This window comes from Acinonyx jubatus, chromosome A3, assembly GCF_027475565.1.
Source record: "Acinonyx jubatus isolate Ajub_Pintada_27869175 chromosome A3, VMU_Ajub_asm_v1.0, whole genome shotgun sequence".
NCBI classification, from domain to species: Eukaryota; Metazoa; Chordata; class Mammalia; order Carnivora; family Felidae; genus Acinonyx; species Acinonyx jubatus.
In genome coordinates, this window is record NC_069388.1 from 72,305,305 (window position 1) to 72,325,739 (window position 20,435).

The 20,435-nt window shown below is 43.2% G+C and overlaps 1 pseudogene; it reads right to left on the reverse strand.

The window, feature by feature from the left end:
• Positions 1 to 15,388: 15,388 nt before the first annotated feature.
• Positions 15,389 to 19,258, reverse strand: LOC106976762 (phospholipid phosphatase 2-like; annotated as a pseudogene).
• Between the last annotated feature and the right edge of the window lie 1,177 nt (positions 19,259 to 20,435).

Below are 20,435 nucleotides of genomic sequence, written 5' to 3' on the forward strand. Positions count from 1 at the left end.
AGAAGGCTTAAATTGAATTTCAATCTTTGACATAATCATATGACACAAGCATAAATGTGCAAAAATTTGTATCTATTATGATTCCATCTGTAATCTCAGAAACTATGAAGATTATTTCTCATTGGCTCTACCATTTCCTGGTTTGGAGTACAAATATAGGAACCAAGATGTATTTGTCTGATGCCTTGATCTCCCTGGATTTCCATAAAAGCAACAGTAAATGAATACTTCTGTAAGTGCTTTTTACACACTCAGAAGTTACAGCCCAACTGTTATTGGTGATACATTTATCCCCCAAAAGTCAAGGACTCAAGAAAAGCCAGATCAGGAGCAACCACCAAAAACTAAACTACCACACTCCCAAATAAGCTCCTTCAATGGGCAATCCCCTGGCAGGCTGCCTTATTAGCAAACCCAGTCTTGTGATTAGCCCCAGTTCACCCACTCCTGGCCAGGTGTTTTGTTTTTTTTTTTCCCTTTCCCTATGGGACAGGACTGCTTTGGTGCCAGCAGTACTCAAGGTCACACCCACTGGTTATGACAATAGTCATGACTTACGGCAGATGAGGTCTGCTGCTTTCATGCATAAATGTACTCCCTGTTGGCATAACAACCACTTAAATTGATACAATCCTTCTAGGAGACCAATCTGTAACATGTTTCAAGAGCCTTGCTTGTCTCTATCCTTTGATCCAGTAATTCCACTTAAGAAAATAATCCTAAATTTTGGCAAAGCTCACTAAAGCAGTCAACAGCTCTGCAAATATGTCCTGTACTGAGTACTATACATCATAAACCAGGATAGGCGTTGGAAATAATAAAATCATGCCTTGACCTTGGGGATTTAACAGTTGACTTGAAATGTATTTTTATCATTTACTGAATGCCTACCATGTGCCAGGGACTCTACCAGCATTTTTATGTTTTCTCAATCATTAAAACGTGTAAAGTAAAGTAATACCACCCACATCTCACATTTTGTGATTAAGTAACTTCCCTAAGTCATGCAGCTAAATATCTTTTCTGAAATTCAAACCTACATCTAGAGATCTCCAAATTTGTGTTTTACCCACCACACCTTGCTGCATTATAATTTAAAATGACAGTAACATCAACATACCTTTGTTACCAAAGGTAAACAATCAAGAGATAAGTAAATAAATTAGTATCAATAGATTGATGTGCAGCCACTAAAAGTGATGCCTATGACAGTTTGTCACAACACAGAAAAATGCTTGCATGTAAACATAAGAATAAAAGCAGGATGTGAATTTCCACATGCAGAATGATCTAAAGTATGTTTAAAATAGATGCACATACACATGCTCTCTCTCTCTCTCTCTCACACACACAAAAACACACACACAGAGGAAGGAAACACACCAGTTTTTTCTTTTAATAGGCAAACTATACCTTCACTTCAATAGTACCGAATTAAGAGGAATTATAAGGGGAAAAGCTGTGCTTCCATGTGTAATCCAGATAAAGCAGCCCACCCAGGCCTACAGAATTCACTTTTTAAACAGGGCACTGGATCCAGGGCGCCTGGGTGGCTCAGCTGGTTGAGCAACTGACTTCGACTCAGGTCATGATCTCACAGCTTGTGAGTTCGAGACCCACATCAGGCTCTGTGCTGACGGCTCAGAGCCTGGACCCTGCTTCGGATTCTGTGCCTCCCTCTCTCTCTGCCCTAACCCACTTGCATTCTGTCTCTGTCTCTCTTCAAAAATAAACAAACATTAAAAAAAATTTAAACAGGGCACTAGATCCTCTCTTTTCTAACGGCCATGCAAAACTTCCTCACCCTCCTCTCCTCTTCCCTTTACCTGACCTGATAGTCAGGGTTCTTCATAGAAATAGAATCAATAGGATGTATAGAGAGGTATATAGATTTGTTTTAAGGTAATGGGTCATGCAGTTGTGGGGGCTGGCAAGTCTGGATTCTGCAGAGCCAGCTGCAGGCTTGAGACCCAGGAAAGAGATGATGTTTGCAGTCTTGAGTAAAAGGCGGTCAGGAAGCAGCAATTCTCTCTCTTGTGGGATCTCATTTCCTCTTCAAGCCTTCAACTGATTAGATAATGTCCACTCCCATTATGAAGGGCAATCTGCTCTCCTCAAAGTCTACTGACTTAAATGTTAATCACATCTAAAAGATGTTCACAGCAACAACTAAACATATTTGACCAGAGGACTAGGCTCCAGTCAACCAAGCTGACACATAAAGCTAACCATCATATAATCCTTCCCCAATCTACACAGAAAAAAAAAGAGAGAGAGAGGAGAGAGAATTTGTATTTCAGAGCCTGTAATGCATATTCGTAAAGGCCCCAGCCCCTAGCAATAGACATTATGAGATGTGAATATTCACATTATGAGATGTGAATATCATCTTGCTATACATTTATTGGATCATAACAAATTGAATTTGTAGCTCCTCAAGATTTACAAAATATGTTCATGGATACATCTTGTGTGGTCTTCACAACAATCCATTACTGTAGGCCTCATATGGCCAGAATTAAGGCCAGAGAATTATTTTCACATGTCCAAGACTGTAGAGTTAATAGATAACAGAGCCAAGAAGTTGGGTCTTCTGAAATCAAGCTCCTTGCACCAAATATATACCACAGACAGAAGTCCCACAGGTCCTCAAGGATAGCAGCTCTTTAACTTAATTCAATTTCCCAATTAATCTACATTGAAAACACATAAAGATTAAGTTACCTGGTTTATTGCCCAAGATGGAAATATAAAGCTATGTGACAAACAATTTTACGAGAGGGAACAGGAAGACTTGCATGTTTACAGATGATGAAGCAGGAAGTAGAGTTCCCACCTATTCTCACAGCAGCATCCTTGCTCTGTCACAGGAGCCCTAGTTCATGACTATGATCAAGATCTTCTAACCCCAGGGGCGCCAGTCGGTTAAGCGTCAGACTTCAGTTCAGGTCATGATTTCACAGTTCGTGGGTTCAAGCCCCATGTCAGGCTCTGTGCTGACAGCTCAGAGCCTGGGACCTGCTTCCGATTCTGTGCCTCCCTCTCTCTCTGCCCCTCCCCCACTTGCACTCTGTCTCTGTCTCTCAAAAATAAATAAACGTTAAAAAAAATTTTTTTTAAAAGAAATAGCTTCTAACCCCTCTCCTTACTTCCTTCAACCACTGTGTAGCCCCTCGGGGTAGGGTCCTTAACATGGGTCCATTTTAGTAGCATGATCCATGTATACTCCTATATATACACTTTTCTTGGGTGAGGGTCCATAGTTTTCCTCACAGTGTTTGGGAAGCAAAGCAGGTAATAATGACTACTTGGATTTGGTGAAAGTGAGAAAGAAAAGAATCTTCTGAAAGCAGAGGAACAGAGACAGTGGGAGGAACTGGGAAGAGGAGAGACAGCTAAAAAGGTGGAGTTATGAAACATTGGCACCACCTATCAGGAAGGGATCCTCATTAGGCAATATTGTTTTAAGGAGAAGCTTATCTGGTTGCCCGTCCTCTGGCCAGAGGACAGCATAAGAATAAGGTTATCTTTGGGGTTCTTTTATCTCAGGATACCTCAAAGAGAACAAAAGGGTTCAGAAGAACTGAATTCATAGCACATTACTTGTCACTAATTTAAGCAGCAGTATGAATACTAAAACCCAGCACTACAATAGCCCATCTAGCATTAAAATACCCACCCCATCCAGGACGGCACTGTTAAACCCCACACTCTGGGAAGGAAGTTCTCTGCTTTGGTACTGAAATCACAGAACCCGGAATGTGTCTTTTCTGCTTTTCCAGTTCTTTCTGGTCACATAACATTTTTATAAACCCAGCCACTTTCTCACATTATCTGCATTAAGGGACCTATGAATTGCATATCTTTCTCTTTGTATGGATGTGCTTAAAATTCAGTGTTTCAACAACAGAGATGTTCTACAGTATCAAGGGCATGTCTAGTGCTTTAGCTATTTCTGGTTTGAGTTGTCATTTCCTAAATCTGTGAAATGCAGAAGCACTTGAGGTACAAGTCTCCCCCAGGGCAAAGTGCCTTCTGCTGGCCCCTGCTCCTCCGCCAAGTCCTGTGGTCCTGCTGCCAACGGGTCTTATTCCAGGTATGTGGTAAAAAGATGCCTCCTGGGACACCGGAGCTTGGACTATTTTCCCTTACCGTCATCAGTGACTGGGGAGGGGCAACTGCCTGAACCCTCTCCCTCTTCCCTGCCCTGAGAAGCTGTCTGGATGCTTCAGGGATTGTCAAAGTTGAGAAAGGCTGACTTTTTACAAACAGCAAATGTTTTCTAAAGAGAGATTTTTCTCAGTTCTTGGTGGATTTGAATATATAAATATGGATCTGGAGCTGCCTTGTGGGGAGAGTGGGGCATGGGTGGAGAGAGTTTAGTTCCTCTGCCAGGAAAGGTCTAGGTGCTAAGAATGAGAGATGCAAAAGGGCCACAGAGATACCCTTAAAAAAAAAAAAGAAGAGCAAATGGGGCACCTGTGTGGCTCGGTTGGTTGAGTGTCCAACTCTTGATTTCAGCTCAGGTCCTGATCTCTCAGTCCCTGAGATTAGGCCCCGAGCCAGGCTTAGTGCTGACCACACGGAGACTGCTTGGGATTCTATCTCTCCCTGTCTCTCTGCTCCTACCCTTGTGCGCGCTTTCGCTCTCTCTCTCTCTCTCTCAAAATAAATAAATAAACTTAAAAAAAAAAAAAGAAATACCCTGAAATGTCCCTCACATACAGCGATCTAAGACATTTTAAGAACATGGAAGACTAGTATTCCATTTAATAGTACTTCTGTTATTAAAAAATAGTATTCGTAGGCTTGCTTGGGTGGCTCAGTTGGTTAAGTAACTCTTGACTTCTGCTCAGGTCATGAGCTCACAAGCTGAACATCGAGCCTGCTTAAGATTGTCTCTCTCTTGGGGTGCCTGGATGGCTCAGTCGATTGAGCGTCTGAGTTCGGCTCAGATCATGATCTCACGGTTTGTGGGTTTGAGCCCCACATCGGGTTCTGTGCTAACAGCTCAGAGCCTGATGCCTGTTTCAGATTCTGTGTCTCCCTCTCTCTCTGCCTCCCTCTCTTGTGCTCTGTCTTTGTCTCAAAAATAAACAAAAAAAAATTTTAAGGTTGTCTCTCTCTCTCCCTCTGCTCCTTCCCCAGCTCAAACTCTCTCTCTCTCTAAATAAAAAAAAAAAAAACGAGTTTGTGTTAGTATAGTATGACCCCACCTTCTCCCCAAACATGCACACTCACCTCTGTTTCCAGCAAACACTTGACAGCCTGACTGAATATGGAAATCAAGGAAGTGGCTGATTTCCTTCTCTGAGGGAAGGGTGATACAGAGGAAGAAGATATTGTCCATAAACTGCACTGATTCAAAAGAAGCAGAAGCTGGAGCTAAAAGTGACAAGGAATGAAGCCACCTTTCCCTCCCTGTCCACCTGGAAATTCCCCCAAATCATCTTGACCGCTGTTGAGTTCCATGAAATGTGGGAAAGGCATTTGAGCCTATTCTACGCGGCAAGGAGACTGCAGCCAATGGTTCCAAAAAAACCTTCTCCAGGCCTGACCTTGAAGCCAATTGCCTATTCAATCTGTCCTCTTAGATGTCTAACAGATAACTCCAGCTTAAAATGACCTAAAACCAAACCTGACTCCATCTCCAAGCGCATTCTTCCCTTAATCTTCCTTATCTCGGTTATCAGCCCCATATCCACTCAGTAGCTCAGGCCCCAAACTGCAAGTCAGCTTTGGATTCTCTAGCTCGTCCCCCACAGCTAAGCCACCAGCAGGCCCCATCAGCCCCACCTCCAAGACATATCCTAAGTCTGAACATTTGGAAAGAAGACTTCCACTTCCTCCTTTTGACCTGAAACTTTCTAATTGATGAAGTTCTTCTTTCCACTTATCTCTTAACTCGGGTAAAAGATCCTAGGGGCAAAGCATCCCCTCAAGCACTGACTGCCCTGAGCCAGCAAGACCCCACCTGTGATTGACTCCAAGACAAAGATCCTCCTGACCTTTACTGCCCTCCTGCACACACCCACTGACCTTTGTCCCACATTTTCCTTCCAGAAACCTGGAAGTATCTTCAGGACTTTGGAGACAGTCTTCAAGATGCTAGCTCCCACTGTCTTCCTGGTGTTGGCTACTGTTTCCACTGATCCCACCTAAGTATCAGCCACCGTTTCTCAACTGAATTAACACAATCCTGCCTCTAATCTGGTGCCAGTGCCCTTTTTACTACATAGCAATAGCAGCCAGATAAGACTACATTTGTCCAAGTCAGAACCTATGACCCTACCCTTTAAAATCATCCGTAGCTTCCCACTGCAATTCAGACTCCTCCCCATGGCCTAAGGGGCCCCACGTGACCTAGCCCTGCTCACCTCCCTGACCTCATTTCCTTCTCTTTCTGAACTCTTGGGATGTCATGCACACTGGCCCCTTTCTACACACACACATAACACACGCACACACACATGATGTTCCTTCTCGCTTCAGAGCTTTTGTACCTGCTACTCTACTTTTTTCTTTTTCTTTAATGGTTATTTTTTGAGAGAGAGAGAGCACACTAGGGAGGGGCAGAGAGAGAGAGAGAGAGAAATCCCAAGCAGGATCCACCCCACTGTCTGCGCAGAGCCCAATGCAGGGCTCAAACTCACAAACTGTGAGAGCATGACCCAAGCTGAAATCAAGAGTCGGGTACCTGACCCACTGAGCAGCCCAGGCACCCCTGTACTTGCTACTCTTCTGCCTAGAGTGTGTTCCCCTAAATTTCTGCCAAGCTGCTGCCACCTCCAAACTTCTGCCCCCAGTCACTCTCTACCTTTACTTTGCTTTATTCCTAACAACTCTTATTGTTTGATTACGCAGTTTTCATCTTTCTCTCCACATTAGAATATGAGCTCCATGAAGGGAGAAACTCTTACCTTCTGCTCCTACAACAGTACCTAGCACAGAATAGTACTCAGTAAAGCCTGTGGAATGAATGCATCTGAGTCTCCCTTGTTTCCTGCTTTCTCTCTGCCCCAGACCAGCCTGAACTATAGCATCTGGTTAAAGCCTCACTTATTACAGTTTTGTCATTTGGCGGTTCCTCTAAGTCGGGTAAAATGGGCACAGTTTCATATGGATGCCCTGCAGGCTCCCGGAGGCAAAGCAGGGTCCTCACTAGGGCTGGCCAAAGCCCTGGGGAAATTCACACAAGAGGGAAGTTTCATTCTTTCCAAGTATCCAGTTTTGAACCTTTTCAAAACCTCACAGAAAATTCCTGCTCCTGCCATTTTCTTTTCTCTTCAGACCTTTTCCCAAAGGGTAAAACATTTTTGTTTGACCCTTAGTCACTAATCACTATTAATGACTACAAAGTTTATTTTTTCAGTTATCAATGCAATGTTGCTTACTGAGTCTGAGAACTGACATAAATAAATGAGTGTGTGTGTGTTGAACAGCAGATGATGAGGGCCTTGCCTTATTCTGATTGATCTAATAGCTTGTGATGCATTTCAAGAGCCTGCTAATTTTCATAATAACTCTTATAGTAAAAGAATGTTGCACATGTTTTTTACATGAACAGAATTCATGTGTTCTTAGTAAATACCTGTAAATGCTTATTCAATAGATTCTGCAGTTGAAGTGCTCACGAGTACAACTGAAACGCCATTGAACTCAAAATGGCAAAAAGCATGTGTCCGTGTTTGTTGTTTTATTTACACATACACACAAACCTTGAATAAATGAACCAGTAACATCCTTGGGCCCCAAGAGACTGTTCTTCATTCTCCTGATATGCCAGGAAGGTGTTTATTATAGTTGAGGGAAGTCCTGGCTCTCATAACCCCAAAGTTATGTCCCTGCTCAGCTTAGAGGTGCCGTTTCTCCTGGAGCAAGCCCCAACTCATTTCCCACATCTCCCCTGAGATCTGGGGCGTGCCAGAACACCCACAGCTCTCCCCCACCCAGACCAGGGGAATTAGGAGAGAGTCAAAGATGAAGAAGGGAAGGAAAGAAAGATAAATTGGTAAGAAGAAAAAGATAAAAGTTGAGCACCTGGGTGGGTCAGTTGGTTAAGCATCTGATTTCAGCTCAGGTCATGATCTTGTGGTTTGTGAGTTTGAGCCTCACCTCCAGCTCTGCACTGACAGCTCAGAGCCTGGAGCCTGCTTCAGATTCTGTGTCTCCCCCTCTCTCTGCCCCTATGCCCTGCTTGCTCTCGCACTCTCTCTCTCTCATAAATAAATAAATAAATAAATAAATAAATAAATAAAACATTTGAAAATTAAAAAAAAAAAAAGGAAGAACAAAAGGGTAAATGTGGGCAATTCTTCCTTTTCCTGATTCCAGCCAGAGAAAGACAGTCTTCAACCTAACTCTCCTTTAAGATCTGTCAAGGAAAAAATGTATTTCATTTAGATATGTGTCTGTGGTCTGCATGGTTTGTTTTGTCTAAGGAGAAAAAGAATTGGGGTAGCAATCATAAAGGAAAAAAATTCTTGCTTTTAATTTCTTTTTAAGGAATATAAGAGGGAAATGGAAATACCATAAAAGAGTCCATTCTCCTGCAATCACTAAAATCCTACACGCATGTGTCTGGGTAGCAGAGGAGATGGAGTCACAATGGATGGAGTTATAATCTCTCCGTCTGTCTGTCTGTCTGTCTCTCTCATTCTCTCTCTCTCTCTCCCTGCTGTGTAAGGACACAGCCAGAAGAAAGGCATCTGCAAGCCGGAAAGAGCGCTTTCACGAGGAACCAAATCAACAGCACCTTGATCTTGGACCTCCCAGCCTTCAGAATGGTAAGAAATAAAGGTCTGTTGTTTAAGCCATCCAGTTTATGGTATTTTGTTATGGCAACCTGAGCTAACAAAGACAGAGTTTTATGTGAATTCATTCAGCAGAGATTTACTGAGCATGTGCAGGTACTGCTCCAGGGCTGTGGAAGAAAGCATGGGTAAAGTGGATGAGTGAGATTCTACCTTCATGGTGGGACTTTGACTCTAACAGGAAGATTAGCCACAGACAATAAGCAAGTAAACAAACAAGTGCGTTTTAATTTTTTTTAATGTTTATTATTAAGAAACAGAGAGAGACAGAGCATGAGCATGGGAGGGCCAGAGAGAAGGGGAGACACAGAATCCGAAGCAGGCTCCAGGCTGTCAGCACAGAGCCTGACACAGGGCTCAAACTCACAAACTGTGAGATCATGACCTGAGCCGAAGTCGGACGCTTAACCGACTGAGCCATCCAGGTGCCCCACAAACACATACATTTTAGATTAGAAGAGCCATGAGGAAACACAACAGGGAATGCAATGCAGAGTGATAGGAAGGGCCACTTCAGATCTGGTGGTCAGAGAAGGCTTTCTGGGGAGGGAACATTTGAGCCAAAGGATAAAGAAGAGCCAACTAAGAGAAAACTTGGTGGAATAACATCCCAAGTACAGGATCATGGTGTTAGTTTGTGCCTGTGTAAGACCTGACAGTTACCTGTGAGTTAGTGCAGGCAGGGAATGAATAGACTTAAGACAGACTTCAGTATTAATACCCAGAAATTGAAGTAAGAGATACATGGCAAGAAAATTCAGGGGTGCCTAGGTGGCTCAGACAGGTAAGCTTCCAAATCTTGATCTGAACTCAGGTTTTAATCTCTAGGTTGTGAGTCCAAGCCCCACATTCCCCACATTGGTCTCCACACTGGGTGTATAGCCTACTTAAAAAAAATGGTTTCATGGGGCACCTGGATGGCCCAGTAGGTTGAGTGTCCAACTCTTGATTTTGGCTCAGGGCATGATCCCAGGGTCGTGGGATGAAGCCACAGGTCAGACTCCACACTGAGCGTGGAGCCTGCTTGGGATTCTCTTTCTCTCTCTCTCCCTTTGCCCCTCTCCCCTGCACATACTTTCTCTCTCAAAAAGAAAAGAAAAGAAAAGAAAAGAAAAGAAAAGACAAGAAAAAGAAAAAGAAAAAGAAAAAAAGAAAAAGAAAAGCATCAGATTTTAAATACCAATGAAAGAACAATGGTCTCAGAATGACCCTCTACTCCACACAAGGCATCCTCTGAATTTTCTTTTTTTCTTTTTTTAAACATTTTTTAAGTTTATTTATTTATTTTGAGAGAGAGAGAGAGAAAGAGAGAGAGCATGCAAGAGAGAGTAGAGGAGGGGCAGAAAGACAGGGAGGCATTACATTTAGGCCCTTTTCTTAACCTGACCACAGGCTCCTGTCTGAGCTCCACACTAGCGCTCCTAGGATCGACCACACCCCTGCTCATTCCTTCATGCAGGCCACTGGGTTATGGTTTCTCATGCTTCCATTCTGTGACAGTCATGTTTCTAGGCCCTGCAATACAGAAACTGCTGAGAAAGGGCTCCCTACAGTCAAGGAGTGTGGTGACATTACAGTGACAAGCACTGTAAACAGGTAACTGCGGAAGAGGGAAGTGGATGCTAGATGCTAACTTGGGCATGGGCAAATTGCAAAGGAGGAGTCTGGACCAAAGCCCTGCATGGTGGCTGTGGTACTTAAGGGAGATTACACAAGGGACATGGTATCTTACCATGTCTTAAAGATAGAAAAAAGTTCGCCAAGCAGACAAGAGGCTGAGGGAAGGCCTAGACAGAGGGCACTTCGTGCACAGAGTAAGTCAAGGCCACTGAGAAATATAATATGGAAGTATTTGCAAAACATGAATATGAGCTAGAATGCGACCAAACAAGGACAGGGGCATCTGGGTGGCTCGGTTGGTTAAGCGTTGACTCTTAAGATCCGCTCAGGTCATGAGATCAAGCCCCAAGCTGACTCTGTGCTGATAGTGCAGAACCTGCTTGGGATTCTCTCTCTTCTCCCTCCTCTCTCTCTGCCTCTCCCCATGCGTGTACTCTCTCTCTCTCTCTCTCAAAATAAATAGACATAAAAAAAAAAACAAAAACTACAGGACAGTGTTTTTAAACTGTTGGTCTGAAATCAACTTAGTGAGTCCCTGACTATCATTACTTTAAAGTGAAATAGAACATGTGAGAAAACTTGGCTGTGGACATTTTGTCTGTTACTGCATATATAAATATTTGCATGTCCTGGTTTGCAATGTAAACTATTTCTTGCTAGAAATCACCTTTAAATAAGCATTTTAAAACACTGCTCTGTGCAGGTTTTACAAGGATATGTAGCAGGGATATGTATTCAAACAGTATTTCTCAAATTTCCCTGAGGATAATACCAGTTCAGAGTCCTTGTTGGAAATACAGGTTCCTGGGCCCCAACCTAGACTCATAGAATCAGAATGTCCAGGGGAAGCCTGGTAGTCTATATTTTAATGGGCATCCCATATATTTATTATGAGGGAAACTTAGGAACACTGATACTCTGACAGCAGACTAGAAAATAGGTTGGAACGAGAAGACCCCGGAGGTGGAAGACAGCTACTGGTGTCTGAGAGACCGTAAGGCAAGGGAAAAGGAGGAGGTGGTGACTGCTGAGAGCTCTAGAAGGTGGGCTGTCAGATGTGGAGGTGTGGGTCTCCAAGGTCTGTCTCTTGGATGCCTGCATAGATAGTCACAATAGGGGAAAAAAGTAGGTTTCAGGGAAAAATAACGAGTAGAGTTTTGGGACATGGCAAATTTGCAGTGAAATCCATAATGAAGTGTAGGCATTAGGACATACAGCACTGGAGCTCAGGGTAGGGGTCGAGGGTGAAGATAAGAATTTCTGAGTCACTACCATGTGGGTTAAAACATGAAAAATAAAATTCCCAGGGAAGCAGGTGGGGTCTGCCCGGCCAAAGATGACAGGTGGAGGACTTGCGGCACTCCCTACTCTTGCTCATTGCTTCCATCTCGCATCATTGCCCTCCATGAGAGAGCCCTTCACTCAGTCCCCTTCTCTGCCTAACACAACCTCACGAGCTATCTGTCCAACTCTCACCCCCAGATGGAACTAACCCCAGCACTGAGCTACAGTATCTCGTTTGCTGACAGCACAGAGTCCGATGCAGGGCTTGAACCCACGAACCGTGAGATGGTGACCTGAGCTGAGGTTGGACGCTTAACTGACTGAGCCCCATTTCTGATTAGGGTTAGTGGTGTCCCGTTTTCTTTTTTCTCCTGTTAGAGGTAGAAACATTTCTGGATTTCCAGCACCTAGCACAGAGTAGATGCCTAATAAATGTTTGTGACATCGTGATGAAGATTTAGTGGTAATGCTTCAGCTTGAACTTAAAATTCTAGCATTTAAATGGTAAATGAATCTATTCAAACAAGAGCTACCAAGCTATTATAAATTATTGCTGATGATATTTTTTTGACACAGTACCATCTGGTTTTTATCTTCCTATTTCTAGCTCAAGGTTCTCACATTTTATTTTAACAATAGCTATTCAAATGTATCTCTTTATACCATTGCATAGCGCAGGAAAGTCATACATTAAAGTCATGGGTGTGAGGTTCATTTCGTCTTAACACCTAAACTATTTGGGGCTAAATCACTCACGTATTCTTTGATCAGAAATGGTGTGTACCTTGTGCAACCCCAAAATTAGTTATTTCATTTAAAAACAACATTTTAGGGGGCACCTGGGTGGCTCAGTCGGTTGAGTGTCCAGCTTCGGCTCAGGTCACGATTTCACGGTTTGTGGGTTAGAGCCCTGCTTCAGGCTCTGTGCTGACAGCTCAGAGCCTGGAGCCTGCTTCTGATTCTGTGTCTCCCTCTCTCTCTGCCCCTCCCCCATTCATGCTCTGTCTCTCTGTCTTAGAAATAAATAAACATTAAAAAAATTTAAAAAAAAAAGAGGAGCTTTACTTCATGCCTTATTCGGTTACCAGTCACATCAAAAGTTCAGAAAAAATAATATAATTTCTTCACCAGTTTTCAAACCAATAATGAGTTGTTTCCCCATCATCTTCTAAATGTGACCAGTTTTTTGAGCATCATTATAAACTCATAGACTTCAACATATTTGATGTTTCCACCTATTACCACTATTATCCCCCCTAATGCTCAAGTAGTCACACCTTTGGCCAATGGGAACCTCTCTAGATTGGTTCTTGGGTTCTTTTGGAGCAAGCCTAGTAGTCTTTGGTAACTTCCTCAACTATGTGACAGGATGCTTCAAGTCTCTCTTGTTCACTTCCTGCCCCAGACCTGAATCAGCCTGGCTCCTTTTAATGGGAGAGGTATTACAAGACCTTTATCAGGGCTCTGGGGATGTTCACTGCCCCTTGGTTGACCTGACCTTGACTCTGAAGTTTTAAATTTCTCAGACATACTAGTTGCTAACAGTGCAGACTCCAGGGGTAGACTGACTGCCTGGGTTTGAATCACAACTCTACCACTTATTAGGTATTCACTGGACAGTTTATCAACTTCTCCATGCTTCAGCTCCTTCAATTATAAAAGGAGAATAATAACGCTACCTCAAGTCATAAGATCCTGGTGAGATTGAAATGAAGAAATGTATGTAAAATGCCTCAAATAGAGCCTGGCACAGAGGGCTGTGTAAAAGTTGGCCACTAACATTCTTACTACTGGGGGGCTCAGTCAGTTAAGCATCTGACTCTCAATTTCAGTTCAGGTCATGATCTCATGGTTCACAGGTTCAAGCCCCGTGATGAGCCCCATGTTGGACTCCACACTGGCAGCACATAGCCTGCCTGAGATTCTTCCTCTCCCTCTCTCTGCCTCTACCCTGCTTGTGCTTGTGCTCTCTCTCTCAAAATAAATGAATAAACTTTAAAAAAAATTCTTATTACTCATTTCTTTGTAGCCTTGTCATTTTGCCTGCTCCCACCGTAGGTCATCTGGGATGTAACACAGACTTACGTTTTATTCATATCTAGTGACACAGTGATTTATTAAAGAAAATTATTCTAACATTCCATCTGCAGCATTGGTCCCACTAATGTGTAGCTCTAAGTGATGCAACACTCACACATATTAGAACATTTCCTATAAAGGAATCCAAACTCAACAAAGCTAATGGCATTCATAAAGTTCCCAAGCACCTGTGTACTTTCTGCTTTTTATGCTCCTTTGGAAAGGGGTAAATTGGCAGAAGCCTGGCTGGGAGTGGCCCAACCGTGGAGTTAAGTTCTTATTTTGCACTGGGGGCCTTGCCAAGTCACATTTGTCTGGTCTTTCTTAGTTGAACACAGGGAGCTATCAGAGATGGCATTCCCCAAAGTCCTCCAGCTCCCTTTTTAATCAAACTGGTAGAGCTTCAAGACATATTGCAGATCACATAAATCTTAACACCGGTCCTGCTCTGGAAGCTCATCCTTATTAAAATCTTGATACATTTAGCCATTTGCAATACAACTCTTTCTTCAGGTTTGAGAGGTTAAAGGCTTCAGGGCTGCTACCACTGACTGGTCAAATAAAGACAGCGAAAGGGAAGCAGAAGCCCAGGGGGCTGGTTCCTTAGATCTCAACAAAGCCTCCTGGGACCTCTCTGAACCTGAAGACGCTACAGAGCCCTAATGTGAACAGTCTCTCAAGTGGTGATGCCATGAGTTCTTTAAGACAAAGACATTTGTTTGCAATTTTACACACTTGCATCACTGACATATAATTGCACTGTGACTGCATCAGCCCTGGCCAGACATTCCCAGGATGCCCCAAGATCTATCACTGCTTAAACAAAAATTTACTCACTTGCTTTAATTTTTTTTTCCTCTTTTTGTGTCTTATTGCACTGTCAGCATTTTTCAAGTAGCTGCTTGTCAATAAGATGACATGCCATTCAGATGACATTTGAAGCACTTTAAAAATAATGATTGTAACACAAATGTTTGTCAACAGGGAAGTTGTAGACAAAAAATGGTAGACTGACATAACGGAAACTATTTGGTCACTAAAAATAATAAAGTGGATCTTTAGGTATTGATACTTAAAGATATCTTTAGGGGTGCGTGGGTGGCTCAGTCGGTTAAGCGTCCGACTTCGGCTCAGGTCATGATCTCACAGTTTGTGGGTTCAAGCCCCGCATTGGGCTCTGTGCTGACAGCTCAGAGCCTGGAGCCTGCTTTGGATTCTGTGTCTCCCTCTCTCTCTGTTCCTCCCCCGCTCATGCTCTCTCTCTCTCCTTCAAAAATAAATAAAAACATTAAAAAAATTTTAACAAAAAAAGATATCTTTAGGTATTAAGAGAACCAAAAGGAGTTTCAAAACAGTATGTATAGTAGGATCATATTTTAGTAAGATAATAATTCTTATACATCTTGGTATAAAAATCTGAAGAAAGCTCAGGCTGACAATAGGGGCTATTTTCAGGGATGAAATTATAATCGATTTTTCTTCTATATTTCTATACTCTTTAGAATTTCTTATGAATAAGTATTACTTTTTCAATCAGAAAAAAATATTTTTAAAAAACCAGTGTTATTATAATATGTGCAAAAGAGCAAAAGACTGTATCATTAATTTTATTAATTATATATTAATTTTAATATTATTAGTGAGATTTTTCATGGTAGTTTCTCAGTTGAGTAAGCTTCTGTGAAAATAGCAGTTATTATTACTATAATAACTGGTGTAAAAAATAAACTCAAAATGGATGAAAGACCTAAATGTGAGACAGGAAACCATCAAAACCCTAGAGAAGAAAGCAAGCAACAACCTCTTTGACCTTAGTCACAGCAAGTTCTTGCTCAACACATCTCCGAAGGCAAGGGAATTAAAAGCAAAAATGAACTATTGGGACCTCATCAAGATAAAAAGCCTCTGCACTGCAAAGGAAACAGTCAACAAAACTAACAGGCAACCGACAGAATGGGACAGGATATTTGAGAATGACATATTGGATAAAGGGTTAGTATACAAAATCTATAAAGAACTTACCTAACTCAATACCCAAAAAACAAATAATCCAGTGAAGAAATGGGAAGAAAACATGAATAGACACTTTTCCAAAGAAAACATCCAGATACCCAAAAGACACATGAAAAGATGCTCAACATCACTCATCATCGGGGAAATACAAATCAAAACCATACTGAGATATCACCTCACACCAGTCAGAGTGGCTAAAAGTAACAACAGATGCTGGTGAGGATGTGGAGAAACAGGAACCCTCTTGCACTGCTGGTGGGAATGCAAACTGGTGCAGCCGCTCTGGAAAACAGTATGGAGGTTCCTCAAAAAATTAAAAATAGAGCTACTCTATGACCCATCAATAGCACTACTAGGAATTTATCCAAAGGACACAGGAGTGCTGATGCATAGGAGTACATGTCCCCCAATGTTTATAGCATTGCTTTCAACAATAGCCAAATTATGGATCAACTGATGAATGGATAAAGAAGATGTAGTTTGTATATACAATGGAATACTACCTGGCAGTGAGGAAAAATAAAATCATGCCATTTGCTGCAATGTGGATGGAACTGGAAGGTATTAGACTGACTGAAATAAGACAGTCAGAGAAAGACAAATATCATATGTTTTCATTCTTATGTGGATCTTGAGAAACTTAACAGAAGACCATGGGGGAAGGGAAGGGGGGAAAATAGTTACAAACAGAAAGGGAGGGAGGCAAACCACAAGAGACTCTTAAACACAGAGAACAATCTGAAGGTTGATAGGGAGGTGGGGGAGAGGGGAAAATGGGTGATGGGCATTGAGGAGGGCATTTGTTGGGATGAGCACTGGGTATTGTATGTAAGCAACAAACCACGGAAATCAACCCCATAAACCAAGAGCACACTTTACACACTGTATGTTAGCCAATTTAACAATAAATTATATTTAAAAAGATTACTATAATAACTGGTATAGGAAAAAAAACAGTATAACTAACGCTCACTGAATCCAAAACAATTTAGTATAGGGTTTTTTGGATTGTTTTGGTTTTTTTTTATGTTTACCAGCTTATGAAAGGATGTGATAACTACGAATCAACAACAAGATGAAGAGATACATAGGGTGAGGACCAAGGAAAAGAGTACACTGCCCTCCCCATACCTCTAAACCACAGTACTGCAACCAGCTACTCTGATGCCTAACTCAGTTGAGCCCCTAACTGAGGGCTCAGAATGGCTCAGTGCTCAGAATGGTCATAAAGAATAGAGGCTGACAGGGGTGCCTGGGTGACTCAGTTGGTTAAGCAATGGACTCTTAATTTAGCTCAGGTCATGATCTCACAGTAGTGAGCTCAAGCCCCATGTCCCTCTCTGGGATGAGTGTGGAGCCTGCTTGGGATTCTCTCTCTCCCTCTCTCTCTGCCCCTCCCCCACTTGCACTCTCTCTCTTTCTCTAAATAAATAAATAAACGTTAAAAAAAAAGAGCGAGAATAGAGGCTGACACCATTTGTCAAGCAAACACTCTATTTTATTGGAAGTCCACATATACACATACATTGCACTTTACAAAAAAAGCATCTATCTGGATCTCTTGCTTCCCTCTAATTCAATATAGGAGGGTTCTAAGGGAAATAAGAGGACAAGGTCCCCCTTCCAAATGCTGGGGCTGCCCTGTGCGTCCCCAGGCCCCTGGCCCCATGCACAAGAGGTGGGGTTAGTGGAAACCCCGCTGGCAGCCAGCATGGGGCACCCAGAGCCTATCCAGAGCCCTCACCACCACCCCAGGAGAGGCCTCTGCCAGGACCATGAACACACTGAGCCCTAGTTGGACACAGAGACAGGCACCTGCCTCAGGAGGAGGAGACAGGGTACCCGGGTGGTTGTGGTCAGCCTCACTCAGGGTCAGGGTCAGGGTCAGGGTCAGTGACCGTCTGGGCTTCAGTCCCAGCTCCTCCTCCTCCAGGCAGCGCTATGGAGGCCAGGCCTTGAAGAAGTTAGAAATGTAGCTAATGGTGAGGCCAGCCACCAGCATCCCCTGCAGGAGGCCAACAAGGGCATAACTCGATTGGTACTTATGGTCAGACACACGGCTGTAGCCAACATAGGGTGCAAAGGCCACTAGGAAGAACTGCACTGTGGGCCCCAGAAGCTGTGCTCACTTGGGGCAGAGCCATGCCTGCCTGCACATAGAGCACCACAAACATCCCAAAGGAGGAGTGTCCGGAGTTGAAAGACATTCTGGACTCGGTGATGTTACTAGGCTTTCCCTGCACATCTTCTCCACATGCACGTAGACAGAGCAGTTGAAGTGGCTCAAGTCAGGGTCACATTCAGCCAGGAAGTTGGGCCACAGATGGCCTATCGTGACCTTGGCCAGGTCTGCCAGTGACAGACTCATTGCAGCCCTAAACAGGAACTTTCTCAACACCTTATAGAAGTCAGCCACTCTGTTGTTGAAGTTGGAGTGGGAATAGAGGCAGTCTGTGTGCACCAGGCAGGCCTCCTTGGTTGAGACAAGGATGATGGTGGCTGTGATGGTGACCTCCAGCCATGAACTCGTGGGTGATGGTGTCTGGACAGTAGGGGTACTGGATGGAGTCTTCTCTGCAGTAGAGGCCATGCTTATATGGGGCGTTCACAAGAGTCAGGATGGCAAAAGGCAAAGAGGCCCCATTCCATGCCACCTCCGTGACCCCCGATGCCTGTCCCAGTGCATCCCATAGCACCCTGACCGGCCACAGGGTCACATGCTGCTGAGCCAGTAGTATATGCTTTATACATATTTAAAACCAAATGGAATTTAAAACTCTGGTATCTGTAGAACAATGAACAAACCATACTTATTCATTAAACATGTATTTCCGTTAGAAGTATGTGCCAGGCAATGTGTTAGGTGTGTAAGAACTAGGTATACAGTGGGAGAAAAGATAAACTTGCTTCAGAAGATGGCAGAGGAGGAAGATCCTGAGCCACCTCCTCCTACAGACACACCAAGGCTACAACTTCATACAGAACACCTTGCTCTGAGAAAACACCTGAAGACAATTAAAAAAACAGTGGTGCTGGTAGGCACCGCTTTTCTTGCCCTCCTTCAGCCTTCCTGGCCAGACACTGGTAGGCACCAATTATGACACTCTCCATCACCTTGTTAGCACCACTGGCCCTGCCCTGGCATTCCCCTGTGGACCCATCCTGCCCAGCATGCCCACTGTAGGTGCCCCTCCAAAAAGGCTCCCATCCTGCCACACCCAACAGGCAGCCTTGGCCAGGACCAGTACCCCTCAAAGGTGACACCTGCCCCAGAGAGGAAGAGCAACAGTAATGGCCTGGCCTCATGGTTGGACCATACCATGGGCTAACACCACCTACTCTCATGCCTGCAGCAGCCATAACTGGGCCTCTAAGCCGTCCAGGCCAGGGCCAGCCCTGCCCACCAGTGTGCCTGCAGCAATCAGCCCAACCACAACAGGAGGGCTCATGCAGCCCATATAGGAAACACTCCTGGAATGCTTCATTCTGGTGACTGGGAGGATTGGGCTTCTGGGCCCCACCAGACTCCTATGTAAGGCCACCACCTTCGAGACCAAGAAACATAGCCGACCTACCTAGTACATAGGTATCAACAGTACAAGTCAGACAAAATAAGGAGACAGAAGAATATGTTCCAAATGAAAAAAAAAGAAGACCGAAAAAAAAGAAGACCAAAAAAAAAAAAAAAAAAAAAAGAAGACCATGGAAAACAAAACAAAACAAAAAAAACCCCACAAACAACAACAACGACAAAAACCTAAATGAAATGAGTTCAAAGTAATGGTCATAAAAATGATCACTAAACTTGGGAGAATAGATGAATTCAGTGAGATATTCAAGAAGAGATAGAAAATATAAAAAATAACCAATCAGAGCTGAAGAATACAATAACTGAAATGAAAAATTTACTAGAATCCACAGCAGATTAGAAGGATGCAGAAAAACAGATCAGTGATCTAAAAGTCTATGTAATGGAAATCATCCAAGCTGAACAGCACAAAGAGAAAAGAATTTTTATTATGTTTTAACATTTTAATTTATTTTTGAGAGACAGAGCACGAGTGGGGGAGGGACAGAGAGACAGGGAGACAGGGAGACACAGAATCCGAAGCAGGCTCCAGGCTCTGAGCTGTCAGCACCAAGCCCTCCGAGGGGCTCGAACTCACAAATCGCAAGATCATGACCTGAGACGAAGTTGGAAGCTTTAACCAACTGAGCCACCCAGGTGCCCTTAGAGAAAAGAATTTTTTAAAAAATGAGGATAGGTTAAGGGACCTCTGGTACAACATCAAGTGTATTACCATTCTCATTTTAGGAAGTACAGAGAGCCCTACACAATCATGAACCCAAAAAGACCCACACCAAGACACCTAATAATTAAAATATCAAAAATTATAATGAGAGAATCTTAAAAGCAGCAAGAAAATGTAAATAGTTACATACAAAGAAGCATCCATAAGGCTATCTGCTGATTTTCAGCAGAAATTTTGCAGGCCAGAGGGACTGTCATGATATATTCAAAGTGCTGCAAACCCACAACCAAAAATACCCTACCCAGCAAATTTTTCATTCAGAATTGAAGGAAAGACAAAGTGTGTCCCAGACAAATAAAAGTTAAAGAAGTTT